Here is a 22553-nt window from a genome sequence, read left to right on the forward strand (position 1 = left end):
GGAAACCAGTTGTGATTCTGGGAGATCTCCAGCCGCCGCCTGGAGACTGGCAACCCTCACTTGGAGGTTGGGCGACCCTGCTCCCAAACCGGACCTGAGATCGGCCGAGTTCTAGCCATACCCTGGTGGAAACCAGTTGTGATTCTGGGAGATCCCCAGCCGCCGCCTGGAGACTGGCAACCCTCACTTGGAGGTTGGGCGACCCTGCTCCCAAACCGGACCTGAGATCGGCCGAGTTCTAGCCATACCCTGCTGGAAACCAGTTGTGATTCTGGGAGATCCCCAGCCGCCGCCTGGAGACTGGCAACCCTCACTTGGAGGTTGGGCGACCCTGCTCCCAAACCGGACCTGAGATCGGCCGAGTTCTAGCCATACCCTGCTGGAAACCAGTTGTGATTCTGGAAGATCCCCAGCCGCCGCCTGGAGACTGGCAACCCTCACTTGGAGGTTGGGCGACCCTGCTCCCAAACCGGGCGTGAGATCAGCCGAGCTCCAGCTATCTCCATACCCTGCTGGAGACCAGTTGCGATTCCGGGAGATCCCCCGCCGCCGCCTGGAGGCTGGCAACCCTCTCGACCCGGGCGTGCGCTCAGCCGCGCTCCAAGCCCCCCCCCCCTTCCCGCAACCCACCGAGCATCCACACGTCCGCGCTGTCGTCCCACCCACCCTGCGCCCCTCGTGGGTGCGCTTTTGCGCTCTCGCCTGCTCGCTGGCTCTCTATCTCTCCATCGCTCCCCCCCCCTCGCCATCCACGTGGCTTTGCCGGGGAGGGAAGCCACTATATTAGGACCTCGGGCAGGAAAGGCAGCCGGCGTCGCCGGCGGACGAGCAGCCAGCCAGCCAGCCAGCCTGGGAGACCGACCGACTGAGCGACCGACCAAGCGGCCGGCGAGGGGGGAAAGCGCTATTGTTGCAGCGGCCGCCCCGGGGGCTCCAGGCGGCGCTTCGGCAGGACAAAGGAGCCGGCGAGGAGGCGCGGAGCGGGGATGCGAGCGGCAGGCAAGCCGCGGGAGCCTCTCCGGACGCGGTGAGCCAGGCGGGCAGCGGGGCGCGCTGGGGATCTCCGCCTGCCGGGGCTGGAAGGGGCCACCTTTCGGCCGGAGCGAGCGCCGGAGCGGGTCGCCTTCGCCGTCCGGAGCGCGGCGCGTCTCCAGGGCAAGGCGGGGGTGACCGTAGGGGGCGGATCGGGACCGCCGGCGGCCAGTGGAGCCAGGAGATTCGCGTGGCGTCTGTGTGTGTTGGAGGTGGGCTGGAAGAAGAAGCCGGAGGTCTCCGGAGTTCGGTTCGGGGGGAAACGGAACAAAACCGGACTTGGAAGGAGAGTGGGCTGTGGTGGTGGTGGGGGGGGGGTCCGGTTGCCGCGACACAGCGCACAGTGCGGACTCGGAAGGGGGAGGGGGCGTGCGGGGAGAGAGGAGAGACGACCCTTGTCTCTACCCTGCAGCCCCTTTCCGGGTGTGGGGGGGTGTCTTGGTGTTTTGTTGGGGGTGGGAGAGCAGTTCCCTTTCTGGACTTGCCTCCAAGATGTGTGTGTGTTTAAGGACCTAACTTTGTGCCCCCCCTTCAACCCCCCCCCATTTCCTGAGTCTTTAAGATCGAGCAACTTTGAAAGGGGGGACGACGGCGACACACTCTTACACACACACACACACACACCCGGGTGCAGAGTTTCCACCCGCCAGCCCAGAGGCGCCTATCTGGGGCGCTGCCTTTTCTTCCCTCCCCCTCCCTCGCCTTATCTTTCTCCTCCAGTTGTTTTTCCCCCTTTCTCGCAAATTCAAACAGAAAAGGACAAAGGGGGGGGAGGAGGGGGCCTACTCTCCCCCCCCCCCTACGCCCAGCAGATTGACTTGAGCCAGAGAAACCCGGGGCAGGCTTGGCTTCCTGACTCCCCCCACTCGAGGTGGGGATTTAGGTGAAAGGCCGTTGGGTCCTTGGTTTGATTTCAGCTTCGATCGGTCGCGTGGCTCCAGTGTCAGAAGGCAAAGGGGGTGTGTGGGGTGTGGTGGGAGAGGAACTGGAAGTGAACTTCTTCCTTTTCGGCCCTTGCCTTTGCATGCTCGGAGGGCAGGAAATGCGAGGCGAGACACCCCAGACAGGAAACATGCTCCCCACGTGCTCTCCCTCTGCATTTAGTTTTTTCCCCCTCGGCAGCCCAGTAAGAAGAGTCCCCGTAGATGGCTTTGGACTCCTCCACCTTGAGCTCAGGCAGGTGGGACCTTTAGCTTGCCACACGAATGCCACTGGGCTGGGCGGCAGAGAGCCTCCTTTATCAGGGCGCAAGGGAAGACAGAAGTCCTGTTCACAAGTGACAGTGAATGGGTGCCACTGGCCACCTACAGCGCAGTGGTGGTGGAAAGTGGCAGTCAGTTTGTAGTCCGCTTACCCTGAATGGTTTTTAAGGTGAGATGAGCAGAGGTGGTTTGCCGCTGCGTGGCTCTGGGCGGCAGCTGTGGTCTCCCATACCAAATACTAACCAGGGAAGGCACCCTGTGCGCCTGGTTTTTCTTTGTAAGTGTGTTGAGGTATTCTCATGTTGGACTCCCTATGTGGCTGTGACCAGTGTCCCCTCTAAGCTGAGTTAGTGTGAGCTAGCGCACAGAATTTTAGCCTCCAGCTCACAGATTTTTGTCTTAGCTCAGGGAGGATGAGTCCAGAGCAAGCTAATTTATGCAGTAGCCAAATCATTTGCTCACAACTTTAATGCCAGCAGCTCACAAAGTAGAAATTTTGCTCACAAGACTCCACAGCTTAGAGGGAACCTTGGCTGTGACCTGGATATTCCAGGCTAACCCAATCTCATCAGGTCAGGTCTCGGAAGCGAAGCAGAGTCAGCCCTTCTTAGTATTTGGATGGGAGACCACAGAGCGATACCAGGACTGTATGCAGAGCCAGCCAGTGGCAAACCCCCGCTGATTGTCTCTTTGTTTTGAAAACCCCACAGGGTGGCCGTAAGTCGTTTCCAAATTGGCAGCAAAAAGCCAACATTCGGTGCATGTACAGCTAAATGTGTGATTGCAGGCAGATATATCCGGGTGCTGGTGCCCAGTTTCTCTTGCAAGGTGAACACGTATTGCCTCTTTCTGACAACCAGGGGTACAGGCGAGATGAACATGTGTTTACATGTGTTACCCAAATGGGTGCATGTATGACTCCCAACACTTGGAATGTCCCCTTTGTATGTTAAGAGCACATGCACGCGTATCCAGGTACAATTAAATTAGGTCCCACTGCCTGTGTATACCAAGGTCTGGAATTTGGTAGTAGCACTTCACTGTTGCAACGAGGACATTCCCAGACAGGGAAAATACAATCAAAGTCGAAATCTTTACTTCGGAAAAACCAGAAAAGTAAGAGATACTCAGACAGCCACAAGCGCGTGCTCTCCCCCCCCCCCCCCCCGTGTGTGTGTCACTCGCTCTCACACACACAAACATAGGGCCACACACAAAACCAACCTTTACCCTAGGCAACCTAACACCTAATCAGTAAAAGCTCACAGTTCATGGGGCCAAATGAAAACATACAAGTCTGTCCAGTGTGGAGAGACCGTCTGGAGCAGGGGGTGGACGAACTTGCTTGACGTAAGAGCCACACAGAATAAAAGTCAGATGTTTGAGAGCCGCAAGACATGAACAGATATCCCACGTTTTTACTGGGAACTATGCAGATTTGCTTTTTATTCACACTAAACGAGACTGCCAAAGATAACAACCAAAGCGGTAAAGGCAGATATTGATAATGATATTTATTTGTCCAATGAGATTTGCTTGCTAATGATACTTAGCTTCCCCAGCCGCCCTTCCAGGAGCTGCATGATATGTGTGCATATACATAGCATGCCACTCCCGAACCACAGTTTGGCCACCCCTGGTCCGGAGGATCTGTGGTAGAAGGAGAGCAAAGAAGGAAGGCGCAGGGGAGAGACTGAGGCCAGTTTCAGATCTCTGAGGTTCCTGTGTTCACGCTACACAGGGGCAGTAGCAAGAAAGTTCGGGAAAACTGCTGCTTCTTCAGAGGTCTGGGGTTTGGGGGCTATATTTATACTGTAAAAATGTTGGCAGGTGAGCAGCCGGCAGGCTCCAAAGCTGGGATTGGTTTGAAACCCAAAAGTTTGAGTATTACTAGCCAAGGAGAGCTGGTGTAGTGGTTAGGAGCTCAGACTCTAATCTGGGGGTTTGATTCCCCACTCTTCCACATGCAGCTGCTGGTGTGACCTTGGGTCAATTACGAGTTCTCTCAGAGCTGTTCTTTCAAGAGCAGTCCTTAAGAGTGCTCTCTCTCAACCCCACCTACCTCACAGGGTGTCTGTTGTGGAGGGAAAGGAGATTGTAAGCCACTCTGAGACTCCCGAGTGAAGGGCGGGGTATAAATCCAATCTCTTGTTTTTCTTCTTCAGTTTGCTTCTAATTGGCATGTGGGAAAATCATAGACCCAAAAGTGACACACCAAAGGAGCGATCACTTATTTGAAGTAGTCAGTCGGGAAATATGTCCTCTTTTTTCTCTTCGAAATATGGTAGCCCTAGACTAGTCTGTGGGAGGGTGGGGATTCGAAACTGGTTCATCAGTTGTTTAGAGCGGCCACTTTTGTGGCACTTTAAAAGGCTAACGGGATTATATTCCAGCATAAATTTTCCTGGACAAAAGCCCACATTGGCCATAAATGCTTTAAAAAGTGCCGTGAGATTCCTATTTCTTTTTGCTGTTAAAGGTAAAAGTTTCCCTTGCTCGAAAGCCAGTCGAATCCGACTCTAGGGTTGGGGTGCTCATCTCCGTTTCCAAGCCAAAGAGCCAGCACTGTCCGAAGACTTCTCTGTGGTCATGTGGCCGGCATGACTAGATGCCAAGGCGCACGGAACACTGTTACCTTCCCACCGAAGCGGTACCTATTTATCCACTTGCAGTTTCTTGCTTTCGAACTGCTAGGCTGGTAGGAGCTGGGGCCAGAGATGGGAGCTCACTCCGTCATGTGGCACTCGGGTCTCGAACTGCTGAACTACCGACCTTCCGGTCTGCAGTTCAGCGTCTTAACCACCGCAGCCCCCTCTGTTACCCCTCTGAAATTAGAACTTTTCTGTTGCAGTGGTTTTTATGCTTGCCATTCCTTTTGTAAAAGTAGTGGGGTTTGGTGCGTGGTTTTGGGTCTAGCAGGACTTAACGGGGGGAGCATTTTTGAGTGATTCACCTGTCTCCTGTCTGGCCCCCAGTTGTCTGCACAAAATCTGTCAGGAAAGAAACAAACAAAAGTTTCGAAATAGGCGAGGAAGCAAAGCGAGCATCCTCCATGAACAACCAATTTAGAGTTGGTTTAGCAAAGGTTTATTCGAGGTATGAGCTTTCGTGTACATGCACACTTTATCAAATACTTTTATCGAAGTAGGGTCCTCCATGAAGAATGTCAGCATGTCTCTCCCCCCCCCCCCTTCCCAGAAGGGCTTCCAAAAGCAGATCTTTCCCACTTGCTATTAAAACTTTCAAAAGTCGGTTGGACTCGTCTTCCATGTAGCACCGTAGGGTGCTCTTTGCGTAAGTTATCTTTGGTAACATTCCCAACAAACTCCATTAAGGTTTGTGTCATTTGTGTATTGTGGCCGAGGATAGCTCTCGCCTAAGGCTATCGAACGACTTTGTAGACACAATGATGTTTAACCTGGGGATTTTCCAGTTTACGCTGATGGCATTTTTCCACATGAGTTTAAGTTGCCTTTGAGCCTCCTTCTGTAGTTATGTCAACGTCAGATTGTTTCTGTGGAAGACAACCAAACAGAGGCCCTTGTGTTAGATTTTGGAAGGGCCAAAGAGTTATAGCAGCTAGAATATCAGTCTAGGATCAGGCAGGTCGGGAGGGGCTCAGCGGTAGAGCATCTGCTTTGCACACAGAAAGTCACAGGTTCAATCTCCAGCATCTCCAGTTAGTTCACTTAACTCCCAGGTAGAACTATGTGGGCTGCAGTGGCTAAGATAATGAACTGCAGACCGGAAGGTCGATAGTTCAGCAGCCGCGTGAGGGAGTGAGCTCCCATCTCTGGTCCCAGCTCCTGCCAACCTAGCAGTTCAAAAGCAAGAAATTGTAAGTCGATAAATAGGTACCGCTTTGGTGGGAAGGTAACAGCATTCTGTGCGCCTTGGTGTCTAGTCATGCCGGCCACATGACCACGGAAATGTCTTCGGACAGTGCTGGCCCTTCGGCTTGGAAACAGATGAGCACCGCACCTCTAGAGTCGGATTCGACTGGCTTCCGAGCAAGGGAAAGCTTTAGAACTATTCAGGTTGCATCCTTTTTGCCGTGCTAAGGAGTGCCTCAAGGGGAGGGGCTGTGGCTCAGGGTAGAACATCTGCTCGGAATGCAGTAGGTCCCAGGTTCAGTCCCCGGCATTTCCAGTTAAAAAGGACCAGGCAGTAGATGATGTGAAAGGCTTCTACCTAAAACCCTGGAGAGCTTCTGCCAGTCTGAGTAGACAATACTGACCTCAAGAGACCAGAGTTCTGATTCAGTATAGGATTGCTTCATCTGTGTTCAGGTGTGGGTTCAAATCCCCACTAGGCCATAAAACTGACCAGGTCCCTGTAGATCAGTTGCTGATTCTCAGTCTAACCTACCTCGCAGGGTTGTTGTGAAGGTACATTGGGGGGGGGAGGAACCATCTGCAGTGCCCTGAACCTCCTTGGGGGAAAGGCAGAATAAAAACACACTTATAAGGCTGTGATCGCACACACTAAAGAATCCACTTTCAATGCACCTTCGAATTGGATCTTGCCAGTTCACACAGGGAAATCCAGTTGGAAAGTGCATTGGAAGCGGATCGAAAGTGGATTATTTAGTATGTGTGATCACGGCCTAGACAAGATCGCCCTGGTCCTTTCTTCCTGCTTCCTGGTCCTTCCTTCTCAGAATCAGGCGCGTGCGCCCCGCAGCCTGTGAACAGCAACGGCTGACACATACAGAGGGCAAAGAGAGATGATTTTCTAGAAAGTAGGTACTTCATATGAGGGGCTGCAGTGGCTCAAGTGGTTAAGATGCTGGACTGCAGACTGGAAGGTCGGTAGTTCAGCAGTTCGAGACCCGAGTGCCGCATGATGGAGTGAGCTCCCATCTCTGGCCCCACCTCTTCCAACCTAGCAGTTCGAAAGCAAGAAATTGCAAGTAGATAAATAGGTACCCCTTTGGTGGGAAGGTAGCAGTGTTCTGTGTGACTCGGCGTCTAGTCATGCCGGCCACATGACCGTGGAGAAGTCCTTGGACAGCGCTGGCTCTTCGGCTTGGAAACGCAGATGAGCACCGCATCCCTGGAGTCGGATTCGACTGGCTTTCGAGCAAGGGAAACCTTTACCTTTACCAAGGTACTTCATAAAATAGCCCTCTTTCCTATTAACTGGCCAGAATGCTGTGGCAGATGGGCATTTCTGGTAGGCAAGGGAGTTCACTGCACTTGAGTGTTAGAAGGATTTCGGGGAGGAGAGGAGCAAATTAAAGGGCGCTGGCCCTTGAAGTTCCCCTCCCCTTCTAATTACATTCCTCCTCTTCTCTGAAATGGCAAGTTTCAGCAGCGGAGCCGGAGACAGAGCGGGGCCTGCAGTGTCTGTGCATTGTTGTTATCTGCTAGCAATTAAGCCTGGGGATCGCTGGCAGACTGGGCTCCGCTCTCTTACCCGGCAGAGGGTCTATCCAGGGCTTCTGCATGCCGATAAATGAACAAAAGGGGCTTCTCTGGTTTGTTATGTGGGTCTCGAGAGCCCCTTCCCTGCCCTGGAAGTGGGGCAAGAGGTCTCCCCCGTCCTGGGACTCCGTCATCATCTGGCAATAGGGGACGAGCTTGTGACTGTACGTTTGGCTGAGGTGGTAACGCAGGGACTGTGCGTGATGTGCAGATGTGCAAACAGTGCGCTTGCAGGGTGTGGGTTTGCCCTTTCCCAGCCTGGAACGTGCGCCAAGTCAGTCTGTGGAGGCAACTGGACTCCACAGGATCACCGGCACTTTCCCATAAAAAGGTAAAGGTAAAGGTTCCCTTGCTCGAAAGCCAGTCGAGTCCGACTCTAGGGTTGCGGTGCTCATCTCCGTTTCAAAGCCGAAGAGCCAGCGCTGTCCGAAGACGTTTCCGTGGTCATGTGGCCGGCATGACTAAGCACCAAGGCGCACAGAACGCCTTGCTCGAAAGCAGTCTTGCTTTCGAACTGCTAGGTTGGCAGGAGCTGGAACTAGAGATGGGAGCTCACTCCGTCATGCGGCACACTCGGGTCTTGAACTGCTGAACTGCTGACCTTCCACAGCCTGCAGTTCAGCGTCTTAATCACTTGAGCTACTGCAGCTCCTTTCCCATACAGATGTGTTAGTTAACAAATGGAGAATCCACAAAGTGCACTGCCCCTTGTCGGCTGTTGGATGCATTTTCCGTAAAGTTTTCCCGACCTGAATGGCCGGGGGTGAGCGTTCTCTTCCGAGTGGTGCCGCATCCTGAACACGTCTTCTGCAAAGTGTCCGGCTTGCGCTACTGTAGCGCGACAAGGGATTATGCGATTCGGATCTTGAGGCAGCTGAACCTCCGTTTCCTCATCGGCAATTCCCCGAACCTCAGTTTCCACGTCTGCGAAATGGAGATAATGCATAGAATTGTTGCAGCGGCTGAAACAGGCATCTCTGTAAAAAATAATAATAATCTGTATTAGTGTTTAGTAGGTGCTGATACTTACATATGAGCATTGCCTCTTACTAGGGCTTGCAGTTACAAGTTATTAATATGGTTGTAGCTTGTGATGGAGGAAAGAGTTCCAGTGTTCTGCCCGGTATATTAGGGCGCAAGGAGACTTTACTTTCAGACTGTCAAAAAATTAATTGTGTGTTTGCCCTAGTACAAGTTTGTTTTTCGGGAAGAGGAAGTGGGATTTAACCCTTCAAGTCCCGTTCAGTTTTGCTAATGGCAACCAAAATCTATACACAAATAGCATTTTTTTTGGGGGGGGGATAATTCATAACTACATGAGGAGTACAATTCCTTTTACTGAATGAGCAAAGGCTGAAGAAGAGTTGGATTTATACCCCGCCCTTCACTGGGAGTCTCAGAGCAACTTACCAATCGCCTTCCCCTCCCCTCCCCACAACAGACACCCTGTGAGGTAGGTGGGGCTGAGAGAGCTCTTTTTAGAACGGCTCTTGAGAGAACAGCTCCGAGAGAACTGTGACTGACCCAAGGTCACCGAGTTGGCTGCATGTGGAGTGGGGAATCAAATCCGGTTCTCCAGATAAGAGTCCACCGCACTTAACCACTACACCACAGGTTTAAATCTCCTCTGTTCTTGCCATGTGAGCACAATCCAAATCACAACTGCACCGGCTCACAGATTCCATCTCACAGACTGTTGGGGATCCGTAATCATCTTTGCATTTTCCATGTTGTTTTGATCTTCTCCCAGGGTGCACAGGGAGGCATGCCTGGTTCTCCTTGTACCATTATATCCTCACAACAACCCTGTGAGGTAGGACATGCTGAGAAAGAGCAAGAAGAAGAGATTGGATTTATACCCTGCCCTTCACTACCTGAAGGAGTCTCAGAGCAGTTTACAATCCCTTCCCCTCCCCACAATAGACACCCTGTGAGGTACGGGAGCTGAGAGAGCTCTTTCGAGAACTGCTCTTGAGAGAACAGCTCTGAGAAAATTTAACATCCAAAGAAGCTCAAGCATGTTTGGGTGGCTGAAGCCCTGAACTTAAGTTAAGAAGTTTGCTGAGACCAAGACTTAGGTCGCTTGGATCGCTTGAAGGTTTTTGCATTTCGTTTTTCCTGGCCTCTCATGTGCGTGGTGTTTACAGGCATTGCTATGTGATAGCCAATTGCTGAGTTTGCTTGAGGGCTGTACAGGAAGGAAGCGGCTAGCAGTTGCATTCTGAAACCTTCCTGTGCTTTGGTGGTGACGAAATGCGCCGACGAGCTTCAGCCAACTTATGGCGACCCGGCAGGGTTTTCACGGCAAGAGATGAGCAGACGTGGCTTGCCATGATCTGCTTCTGCGTAGCAACCCTGGACTTCTTGGGTGGTCTCCCATCCAAGAGTTTTCAGGGCAAAAGATGAGCAGAGGTGGCGGCGGCTACAAGCATGGACGGCTTCAAGAGGGAATTGGATAAGCATATGGAGCAGAGGTCCATCGGTGGCTATTGGCCACAAGGACCTAGATAGGAACTCTCAGTCTGGGGCGAGTGATGCTCTGTATTCTTTGTGCTTGAGGGGGGGGCAACAATGGGAGGGCTTCTCATGTGCTGGCCCCACTGCTGGACCTCCTGATGGCACCTGGTGTTTTTGGCCACCGTGTGACAGAGTGTTGGACTGGATGGGCCACATTGCCCTGATCCAACATTGGCTTCTCTTATGTTCTTATAAGAGGGAATTAGATAAGCATATGGAACAGAAGTCCATCAGTGGCTATTAGCCACAAGGTATAGATAGGAACTCTCAGTCTGGGGCAAGTGATGCTCTGTATTCTTGGTGCTTGTGGGGGGGGGGGCAACAGTGGGAGGGCTTCTAGTGTCCTGGACACACTGGTGGACCTCCTGATGGCACCTGGTATTTTTGGCCACCGTGTGACAGAGTGTTGGACTGGATGGGCCACATTGCCCTGATCCAACATTGGCTTCTCTTATGTTCTTATAAGAGGGAATTAGATAAGCATATGGAACAGAAGTCCATCAGTGGCTATTAGCCACAAGGTATAGATAGGAACTCTCAGTCTGGGGCAAGTGATGCTCTGTATTCTTGGTGCTTGTGGGGGGGGCAACAGTGGGAGGGCTTCTAGTGTCCTGGACACACTGGTGGACCTCCTGATGGCACCTGGTATTTTTGGCCACCGTGTGACAGAGTGTTGTACTAGATGGGACATTGCCCTGATCCAACATTGGCTTCTCTTATGTTCTTATAAGAGGGAATTAGATAAGCATATGGAGCAGAAGTCCATCACTTGCTTATTAGCCACAAGGCATAGAGAGGAACTCTCAGTCTGGGGCAAGTGATGCTCTGTTTCTTGGTGCTTGGGGGGGGCAACAGTGGGAGGGCTTCTAATGTCCTGGCCCCACTGCTGGACCTCCTGATGGCACCTGGTATTTTTGGCCACCGTGTGACAGAGTGTTGGACTAGATGGGCCATTGGCCTGATCCAACGTTGGCTTCTCTTATGTTCTTGTGTTCTTATGCCTCTGTGTAGCAACCCTAGACTTCCTCGGTGGTCTCCCGTCCAAGAGATTTCAAGGCAAGAGATGAGCAGAGGTGATTTGTGATTGTCTGCCTCTGTGTAGCAACCCTGGACTTCCTCGGTGGTCTCCCATCCAAGACATTTCAAGGCAACAGATGAGCAGAGGTGTTTTACCATGGCCTGCCTCTGCGTAGCAACGGTCTCCCGTCCAGGTGCTTATGGGCGACCCAGCAGGGCTATCAAGGCAAGAGATGAGCAGAAGTGGTTTGTCATTGCCTGCCTCTGCGTAGCAACCTCAGCCTTCCTCCCATCTCAGTACTAACCAGGGCTGACCCTGCATGGCTTCCGAGGTCTGCTGAGGTTGGCTCTGTTGTGGGCTATCCAGGTCAGGACTTCTACTCTTTACTCTGCGCGCGCGCGCACACACACACACACACACACCCCTTCATCCTGGAGTGGAGGATCCGAGTGGGCTGTCCTGCCTGGAGATGCCAACGGGCGGTGTCACTTCTCATAAAAGTGACAGGGCTGCTTAAATCTGACGGCCAGCCATCAGGCCCACCTCCTGGAATTGCTGTCTTTTCTCATTTACGGTCATCCTCCGGCGCTCGGCTCATTGAGAGGCATTGGGGAAGGGAGTCGGAGGCCCGGCAGCCACCAGTGAGTCAGATCTTCCGCCCTGTTAAGCGCAGCAGCTTCCCAGCTTAGAGGGGTTGCCAACGTCCAGGTGAGGCCTGGGGGTCTTCTGGATTTCCAACTTCCCGCCGCACTATGGGGCTCAGTTCCCCTGGAGGAAATGGCTGCTTTGGAGGGTGGACTCTGTGGTATTATACCCGGTTGTACACCCTCCCTTCCCCAAACCTGGCCCTTCCCAGGTTGCACCCTAAATCTCCAGGATTTTCCAAATTAGGGTTGCTCACTTTTGGGGGGCCCAATCCGCCACTGCCCAGCCAGCCGGCAGGGGAGCCCTGCCCCAAACGTTCCTGTCCATGCCAACGTGCCCGGCATGATGACATCACCCGGAGGTGATGTCATCACGCAGGGCACATAGTGGGTTGATGCTCTAGCATTTGAGGGGGGAACTCTATGGTTACCATAGAGTTTTTTCTCAAATGCTAGAGCGTCCCCCCACCATGTGCCTTCTGGGTGATGTCATATAGATATGGAACTTGGATGTCATCGCGGTGTGTGTGCTTTGCGAACGTGCTGAAAAGACCCGGGGCAGAAGATGCCCCCCCCCCCCAACAGGTAAGAGCTGGGAACCCTATTAAAAAAGAAGAAAAAGAAGCTGGCAACTGTATCCCAGAGAGTAGCTATGTTAGAAAAGAGGGACAGGAAATTAGGGTTGCCAACCTTCAGGTGGTCAATAAAGATAAGTTGCAAAAACGTTTACTGTAGTAATTCTGTAGAAAAGTTTCTTCTTTTATCACTCACACGCTAACGAATACTGCACAATGTAAACAATCCGTTCCACAATATTTGCTTTATCTGAGCGTGTAGCATTCCCAATTCTTATCGATTACTACTTACCAACTCTTGAAGGAAACATTCCACGAAGACCTTGGGTTCTGTTATTAGAGAGCCAACATGGAATGTTTCCTTCAAGAGTTGATAAGCAGCAATTGATAAGAATTGGGATTGCTACACGCTCAGATGAAGCAAATGTTGCGAAACGCATTGTTTTCATTGTGCAGTATTCGTTAGCGTGTGAGCGATAATCGAAGAAAATTTTCTACAGAATTACTACAGTAAACGTTTTTGCAACTTATCTTTATTGACTCTTCGTTATTTTTGTCACAGATGTTGTTTTTTGGAATTCCACTTCCTCCCGTGATCTCTCATTCTTGGCTTCAGCCTTCAGGTGGTGGCTGAAAATCTTCTGCTGTTACAACTGAGGTCCAGGCAACAGAGATCAGTTCCCCTGGGGAAATGGCCACTCTGGAAGCTGGACTCTATGGGATTATACCCCACTGAAGCCCCAACCCAAATCCCGCCCTTCTCAGGCTCTGCCTTCAAAATCTCCAGGTAGTTCCCAACCTGGAGTTGGCAACCCTAAGAGGAAGCCCGTGCTGCCTTACCGAGCTTTTTAAAAATTCTAGCACGAACTAGAGAGGCAGCATTTATTCTGGTAAGGTTGGGGAAGCCGGAGAGCCAGGGTGGTTTAGAAGAAGAAGAAGAAGAAGAGATTGGATTTATACCCCGCCCTTCACTTGGGAGTCTCAGAGCGGCTTACAAACTCCTTTCCCTTCCCCTCCCCACAACAGACACCCTGTGAGGTGGGTGGGGCTGAGAGAGCTCTGACACAAACTGCTCTTTTTCAAGGACAGCTGTGCCAGAGCTTGTGACTGACCCAAGGTCACATCAGCAGGTGCAAGTGGAGGAGTGGGGAATCAAACCCGGTTCTCCCAGATTAGAGTCCGCGCACTTAACCACTACACCAAACTGGCTCTCTTAGTGGTTTAGTGGTTAGAGCCCAGGGCTGGGATCTGGGAGACTCAGATTCGAATCCCCCTCGGCTGTGGAAGCTCCCTGAGTGACCGTGGCCCAGTCACTCTCTCGACTTCAAACCTCCCTTGCAGGGTTACTGTGAGGGTAAAACGGAGGAGGGGGGAATATTACAAAGTGCCTTGGGTCCACATTGAGGAGGAGAGTGGCGTGAGGATCAATAAACATCTCCGCAACACAGCCTTCTTTTTACCTGGATTGAGGCCCTTAAATTTTTTGGGGGGAGTTCGTGGTGTTTCTCCTGCAGAGATATACCCTGACCTGGATAGCCCAGGCTAGATCTCGTCAGATCTTGGAAGTGAAGCAGGGTCGGCCCTGGTTAGTATTTAGATGGGAGGCCAGCAAGGAATACCAGGGTCACGATGCAGCGGCAGGCAACGGCAAACCACCTTTGAACCCAATGCTCCCTCTAAGCGGTGGAGTCTTGTGAATAAAAACTCTCCTTTGTGAGCTGCTGGCATTAAAGTGGTGAGCGAGCGATTTGGCTGCTGCATCAATTAGTTTGCTCTGGGGGCCAGCCTTCCTGAGCGAAGGCAAAAATGTGTGTAAAAGGTAAAGGTAAAGGTTCCCTCGCTCGAAAGCCAGTCGAGTCCGACTCTAGGGTTGTGGTGCTCAGCTCCGTTTCAAAGCCGAAGAGCCAGCGCTGTCCGAAGACGTCTCCGTGGTCATGTGGCCGGCATGACTAGACGCCGAGGCGCGCGGAACGCTGTTACCTTCCCACCGAAGGGGTACCTATTTATCTACTTGCACTTTCTTGCTTTCGAACTGCTAGGTTGGCAGGAGCCGGGGCCAGAGACGGGAGCTCACTCCGTCATGCGGCACACTCGGGTCTCGAACTGCTGAACTACTGACCTTCCACAGCCTGCAGTTCAGCTTCTTAACCACTTGAGCCACCGCAGCTCCTTAAAAATGTGTGAGCTGGAGGCTAAAGAACTGTGAGCCAGCTCACACTCACTCAGCTAAAGAGGGAACACTGCTCTGAACGTCTCTTGCCTTGAAAACCCCGCAGGGCGGTCGTAAGCCAGCTGCAACTTGATGGCACTCTCCCCCACCCTGCAGAGATCAGTTATAAAAATCTAGAAACCCATTGCTGGTTTTTAACATCTGGCGTGCCGAATATGAGTGCACGCTTCTCGTTCATTGGGATCCACGGCACTGTCTCAGAATAGACGGCTGGGATATTTGATACCGGACTCGCCTCTTGTCGGTGAAATGTTCTATTAATAACCCTAAATCCAATAAGAGATCTCTTCTTGACATCATCAGGGCCAGCTCTTGGGAGGTGGCCAGGAATGGAATCCTCCCCGATTAGGCACGGATGGCCCACAGCGGAAGAGGCAAGCAGCTTGTGGAAAGGGGTAGCTTGAGGGGAGAGCTGTCATTACTTGCCACTGGACTTGCCAACCTCCAGGTGGGGGCTGGAGACCTCCCCGAATGACAATCTCTCCAGACCAGTGTCCCCTCTAAGCTGAGTTAATGTGAGGCAGCTCACAGTATTTTAGCCTCACGCTCACACCTTTTTTGTCTTAACGCAGGGAAGATGGCTCCAGAGCCAACAAACTTTCATGGCAATGGCTCACAAAGTAGCATTTTTGCTCACAGGACTCCACAGTTTAGAGAGCGCATTGCTCCAGACGGCATGAATCTCTTATTTATTTACTATTTGTTGGTTGGAAGTATTTATTCTACTTCTCCTGGAGAACATGGCTGCTTTAGAAGGCGGACTGCATGGTGTTTGGTGTAGAGATCAAAAGTGTGGACTCCAATCTGGGAGAACCGGCTTTGATTCCCCACTTCTCCACATGCGGCTGCTGGTGTGACCTTGGGTCGGTCACAAGTTCTCTCAGAGCTGTTCTCTCAAGAGCAGTTCTCGGAGAGCTCTCTCAGCCCCACCTACCTCACAAGGTGTCTGTTGTGGGGAGGGGAGGGGAAAGGAGTTTGTAAGTCCGCTCTGAGACCCCGAGAGAAGGGCGAGATATAAATCCAATCTCCTCCTTCTTCTTCTCCTTCTTTCAGTCAAAGCTCACCTTGTCAGTTAAATGGAAGTTCTGATGCACTCATTTGATATAAAACGAGCCTTTCATTCTGTAGGGGTTTACTGCTTCACTGGCCCCGATGCCACACAGCCAACTCCCCCCCCCTATTTTTCTCCCCTGCACGTATAATCTGAAGAAAAATGCAGGGATAAAAGATGACGTTGATTGTAATCATCTTAAGTGGCTTTCCACTCGAAAAGAATCTAGCGCTCATTCAGGTTATGGCTAATATTTGGACGCGAACCGGGAGAAATATACAATCTGGTGCAAAAGGGTTTTGTTGCTGTTGTTGCTATACTGAAACGGAACCTGCCGAGTTTATTCTGGGTCTCTTCCCCCCCCCCCTCCCCATCATGAGACTGGCTTAAAAAAAATAACAAGATTAAATTAATCCCCTTTAAAAATTGCAGTCTTGTTTCCGAGCCTGTAAGGTTACGGCAGGATTAGGTATTCGGACTCTTTTGCTGTCTCTCCGAGAGCGAAACATTTCGGTTTCCCTTCGAGATGGCAACAGAAGGACTTGTTCTCGGTCCTTTTTTTAAATCAGTGGTGACAAAAAGGGGTATGAGCGATTCCCAGATGAGGGTTTTCATGAGTACTAACCACCAATTTAACTATAGGTAAAGGTAAAGGTTTCCCTTGCTCAAAAGCCAGTCGAATCCGACTCTAGGGATGCGGTGCTCATCTCCCTTTCCAAGCCGAAGAGCCAGCGCTGTCCAAAGACATCTCCATGGTCATGTGGCCGGCATGACTAGACGCCGCGGCGCACGGAACGCTGTTCCCTTCCCACCGAAGCAGTACCTATATATCTATTTGCAGTTTCTTGCTTTCGAACGGCTAGGTTGGCAGGAGCTGGGGCCAGAGACGGGAGCTCACTCCGTCATGCGGCACACTCGGGTCTCGAACTGCCGAGCTACTGACCTTCCGGTCTGCAGTTCAGCGTCTTAACCTCTGAGCCCTATTCAAAAGTTGCGATGAACACAGGTACAGTCTGTGTGCAGTGTAGGCGTGTTAAGTGCTGTCAAGTTGAATCCGACTTATGGTGACCTTCTGAATTAATGTCCTTCCAAATGTCCCATCATTAACCGCCTTGCTCAGGTTTTGTAAACTGACCATCTCACGTTGGCCCGGACCTGGATGTCTCAGACTAGTCTGAGCTCGTCAGATCCTGGAAGCTAAGCAGGGTCGGCCTTGGAGACCACCAAGGAACCATGGAGGCAGGCAGTGGAAAAACCACCTCTGAACATCTCCTGCCTTGAAAACCCTAGTTGTTGTTGTTCAGTCGCACAGTCGAGTCCGACTCTTCACGACCCCATGGGCCACATCACGCCAGGCCCGCCTGTCTTCCGCCGTCCTCCGGAGTTTGCTCAGTTTCATGTCCGTTGCATTGATAACACTGTCTATCCTTTGCTGTCCCCGTCTTCTTTGACCTTCTGTCTTTCCCAGCCTCAGGGTCTTCTCCAGTGAGAGCTCCCTTCTCATTGGGTGGCCAAATTATTTGAGCTTCAGCTTCAGCATCTGGCCTTCCAGGGAGCAGTCAGGGTCGATTTCTTTTAGGATTGACTGATTCGAAACGGGGTCATGCACATTCATTCAGGATGTACATGGTGTTCACTGCAACTTCCATGGTAGATTTGAAAGGTAACACTGCGTATTTTAACAGTAGCTTTACCACTCACAAGTCTGTGTGTTCCCTTATTTTTCTTTTTTCTTTTGCCATATATATTGTTTTTTCAGCCCTGGTCATAACAAGTCCACATACGCACAGAGCTGAGCTTGGCAACTGGTGAGGGGGTGGAGGGTGGCACCGCCAACATGGTGACGTCCTTTCTGTGGAATACTAGGGATACTATGGTAGTAGCTCTAGGAATTACTGGAAACTCTATAGTTTACCATAGAGTTCCCGGCGATTCCTAGAGCTACCACCATCACTACTAGTTATTCCCCAGAAGTGATGATGTTGTATAGGCAATGGTGGTGAATTTTTTAAAAAAATGTTCGATTTAATTCCCATACACACACACTGTTGGGGTGGGGTGGGGCACTGTCCCACCTGGGGTCTTTGCAGCCCTGCATATGCAGATTATTTGTTCCCAGGCCCTTTTGTTGTGCAACCTTTTAAAAGGAAACTTAAGTTCCTGCTTCATATCCATTTTGCATCTACTTTATCTCCTTCTGCCTTTAGAAAGGAGACAGCTCTCTTCCCACCCCCATAACCCTAGTTTTCCCCCCAAAAAAACTTTTTATTAACGATTTGAGCATTCAGAGTACAGTGCAGTGCATCAATACACACGAGTTGAGGACCTAAATACAAAAAGCATATTGAAATAGAAAGAAATTATTATGTTTGTTTCCTATTACCATTGTTGCTCTAAGAACAGACATTGCAAGTAACGCTTACACTTTTGTTATGCAACCAGAGGTCATTTCGGGGGGAAACACGGGGGAACGCAGTTCCCATGGGTGAGGTGCAGGGGGACGGGGCACATGACGAAGCCCCACCCCCTGCTTCCGGCCGCCCCGCTTCCAGCCCTCATTCAGCCAGGAGGAGGCAGGAGAAGAGGGAGGGTAAGTTGCTTCCTCCCCGCCTCTCCCCACCCCTGCCTGCCTGGGGCCAGGGAGGGCCTTGGCGGGGCTTCCTCGCACTCCCACTGGCCTTGCAGGTCCACCGCCAGGCCCCTGATGTCAGGGGGTGTGGCATATGCTAATGAGTTATGCTAATGAGTTCCCCTAGCTCTTTTTCTACGAAATGACCCCTGGTTATGCATGTTCCTTTACCTATAAACTAATGTTTGTACTGGTACTTCCCTGAGTAAATACAACCGTCAACCAAACATTAGTAACTCATATTTGGGATGTTTAATAATTTCCAAATCCAATTTGTATATATTCATTTTCTCTATTATTGGATACCATTTGTCTTGAGGGTTAAGTAATTGGCTTTCCACATCTTCTTTGTTTATCCATATAGAGACCTTTTCTTGCACAACCCTAGTTGATTGAGAGGAAGCTCTCTGGGAGCTAAGGCACCGTCCTAAACAATGCGTCGCCTGGCCGTTCTTTCCCATGTTTCATGCTTGACGCAAATTCCAAGGGGTCCTTTCTACAGTCAGAATATTCCTTGAGAACCTCCTCTCTCTACCGCTATGGAAACGTTACATGCTCTGCAATTCATATTTCCCTGATTTAATGAACGATGTTCTGCAGATTAAAGCCAACGAAAGTGCATTTTTACCCACCCGTGCGTGCCGGCGAGAGAAACCCTCATACACTCTGAGGGGAGCTTGCGCAGCAGATGCTTTGGAATAACTCACGCGCCTCCACTCCTCCCTGCAAATGGTCGCAATTAGGCATTTGCCTCCTGGGTTGAAGTTTATAGGGGGAAGTACCTAATTATGGATTTCAAAAAGCGGCTGGAATGCTGACAAATTTGTCATCCTTGTTTTTTTTTGGCTCATTTTTTTTAGAAGAACGCCTATGAAATAAACTTCCAGAAATGTAAAGTTGGACAGGGTCGAGGGAGGAACACAACTCAGTGTTGGCTTAGTTACGTCTTTGAAGCTTAAATCTTGGGTAATTAAATGAATACAGGTAGAAGGTGAAGGGAAGCAAGTCGTCCTACGAAATGGCTTTAAAAAGAGCCCCATCTAATCCAGCATCCTGTCCAACACAGTGGCCAACCGCTTCCTCTGGAGAAGCTGTCCCACCTGGGTTTTTTGCAGCCCTGCATATGCGAATGATTTGCTTCCAGACTTTTCCATTGTGCAAACTTTTTAAAGGAAATTTAAGTTCCTGCTACATATTCGTCAACTGGGCAGAGAGGCCAAGGCTTTCCCCTGATGTTGCCTCCTGGCACTACAAGTCAGAGGTTTAGTGCCTCTGAACATGGAGGTTCCATTTAGTCACCATGGCTAGTCAGGGGTCATTTCGTAGAAAAAGAGCTAGGGGAACTCATTAGCATAACTCATTAGCATATGCCACACCCCCTGACATCGCCGGAAGTGTGTCATAAGGCCACACCCCCTGACATCACCGGAAGTGTGTCATAAGGCCACACACCCCGCCCTCAACAGTCCCGGCCGCCGCTGCCCATGAGGGGCCCGGTGGTGGACCTGCAAAGCCGGTGGGAGTGCAAGGAAGCCCCGCGAAGGCCCTCCCTGGCCACAGGCAGGCAGGGGTGGGGAGAGGCAGGGAGGAAGCAACTTACCCTCCCTCTTCTCCTGCCTCCTCCTGGCTGAATGAGGGCTGGAAGCAGGGCGGCCGGAAGCAGGGGGCGGGGCTTCGTCATGTGCCCCGCCCCCATACCTCACCCGGGGGAACTGCGATCCCCCGCATTCCCCCCCGAAATGACCTCTGTGGCTAGTAGCCACCAAAGGATCTATCCTCCATAAACCTATTTAATTCCCTTTTAAAGCTATCTATCTATGCGGTGGCTTACAGGTGAAGACGCTGAGCTGCAGACCGGAAGGTTGGTAGCTTGGTAGTTCGAGACCTGAGTGCCGCATGACAGAGTGAGCTCCCGTCTCTGGCCCCAGCTCCTGTGAACCTAGCAGTTCGAAAGCAAGAAATTGCAAGTAGATAAATAGGTACTGCTTCGGTGGGAAGGTAACAGTGTTCCGTGCGCTTCGGCATTTAGTCATGCTGGCCACATGACCACGGAAACATCTTTGGACAGCGCTGGCTCTTCGGCTTGGAAACGGAGATGAGCACCACCCCCTAGAGTCGGATTCGACTAGCTTTCGAGCAAGAGAAACCTTTACCTTTACTAACTGTGCCTGTGGCTATCACTGCATCCTCTAGCAGCGAATTTCACATTTGAACCACTCTGAATTTTGAGATATACATATATAGAATTCCCTTATTGGATTTAACCAAAATGCCCAGGTTCCTCTCAACAGAAAGCAAATATAAAATTTTTGACCAGTTTATTCTCAGCATCTGGTATACCATTCTTGAACAAGGAGGTTCCTTATGTTGTTCCTTTTTATTTTGTATGTATTTTGAAGGATATTTAGGCCAGAACAGTGTTGGGGAAACCACTTTGAGCCTGTAACAACATTCTGCATTCTCGGTTTAGACTGTGCCTCCTTTTGATTTACCAGGTAGAGACTGGACCGAGTGGATTAATTTACGATTTAATAACTTTATTGGCGTTTTTGAAGCTTATCAGTAAAGAGCATCCATGACAACATGATAACAAAAGCAAGAACAACCCCACCCCCCCGCCAGTGGAAAAGTACAGCCTCAAGCCTGATTCATATTATTAAGATTAAGCTCAGATGGAATCGAAATAAAATAATGCCTTGCCGAGAAAGGAATCCGAGTAAAATGTCTTCAGCGATTGCTAGACCAATCACGACAACCAGCAAAGTTTCTCACTTAACAAACAGATGTTTGGGTACTGCACTCAGTGACTAAAGATTTTGGCTGAGTATGGCCATAACTAATTTGAGGCCTCATTTCTAGCCTCTCGTGAACATGTGACTGCTAGTCTGATCCAAGGAACTTCTGGATGATTGGACCATTCGACCTATATAATTCTGAAACACATTTGTTAGAATCCTAAGGGGTAAACCACCAAAGCTGCACCCAATAAAGCCAGTTTTGATTTTGATGTTTGGACTCAAGCTGTCGCATAATTTAACTCTGAAAAGCGAGATGGGGTTGGATCAGTGTCCCCTCTAAGCTGAGTTAGTGTGAGCTAGCTCACAGTTTTTTAGCCTCCAGCTCACACATTTTTGTCTTTGCTCAGGAAGGATGGCTCCAGAGCAAACTAATCGATGCAGTAGCCAAATTGTTACTTTGGGGGAGGGTGGATTCGATGGCAGTTTGGTGTAGTGTTTAAGTGTGCGGGCTCTAATCTGGGAGGAACCGGGTTTGATTACCCACTCCTCCACTCGCAGCTGCTGGATGACCCTGGGCAAGCCGTAGTTCTGATAAGAGCTGTTCTTGAAAAAAGAGCGGTTTCTGCCAAGAACTCTCTCAACCCTACCTATCTCACGGCGGTCTGTTGTGGGGAGGGGAAGGGAAAGGAATTTGTAAGCCGCTCTGAGACACCTTTGGGTAGTGAAGGGCGGGGTATAAGTCCAATCTCTCCTCTTCTTCTTTACTGAGGTCTCTCCCCTCCCCAAATCCTGCCCTCCTCAGCCCCAACTCTCCAGGAATTTCTCAACCTGGAGTTGGCAACCTTAGAGGGAAAGGGATTTTTCTTCTTCAGGAGATCAGAACTTTCTCCCCTCCCTCTTCCCACCGCAGCTGGAAATGCTGCTTCTGGGGGACGGGGGATTCAAAACAACATGCATTCATTAAGAAGTACCATACAGAAGAAGAAGAGATTGTATTTATACCCCGCCCTTCACTACCCAAAGGAGTTTCAGAGCAGTTTACAATCTCCTTTCTCCTCTCCTTCCCACAACAGACACCCTGTGAGGTAGGTGGGGCTGAGAGAACTCTCTCTAAGACTGCCCTTGAGAGCACAGCTCTAGCAGAACTACAGCTTGCCCAAGGTCATCCAGCAGCTGCAAGTGGAGGAGCGGGGAATCAAACCCGGTTCTCCCAGATTAGAGTCACGGGCTGGGCTTGGGCTGAGAGGCAGAAGGCGAGTTCGGTCCGAGGTCGTTGCCAGGAGAGTCAGAGCGAGAGCCAAATCGGGAGTCCAAAAGAGGGGTCGTCCGAAGCAGGGGTCAGGGAGCCAGGAATCCGACCCAGGCGCTGGAGGTAGACACCAGACACACATGGAGGTGACTCGTTGTTTCCATGAGAGCCCAATGCTGAGTGGGAGTTATTACAGGCCTCTGCCTGGGCTTTCCATGGTGGTGGCGGCGGTGCTCCTGCTA

At 51.0% G+C, this 22553-nt stretch overlaps 1 protein-coding gene across 1 annotated transcript in view; it reads left to right on the plus strand.

The window, feature by feature from the left end:
• The first annotated feature begins 839 nt into the window (after positions 1 to 839).
• ST3GAL1 (ST3 beta-galactoside alpha-2,3-sialyltransferase 1) overlaps positions 840 to 22553 on the plus strand; it is a 160342-nt gene continuing 138628 nt past the window's right edge. The window contains exon 1 of the mRNA XM_015429812.1: positions 840 to 1027. The gene's annotated coding sequence lies outside the window, so the exon portion shown is untranslated. The remainder of the gene's footprint in view (positions 1028 to 22553) is intronic.

The sequence above is a fragment of the Gekko japonicus genome, unplaced genomic scaffold (genome assembly GCF_001447785.1).
Source record: "Gekko japonicus isolate JY-2015 unplaced genomic scaffold, Gekko_japonicus_V1.1 scaffold1135, whole genome shotgun sequence".
NCBI lineage: Eukaryota > Metazoa > Chordata > Lepidosauria > Squamata > Gekkonidae > Gekko > Gekko japonicus.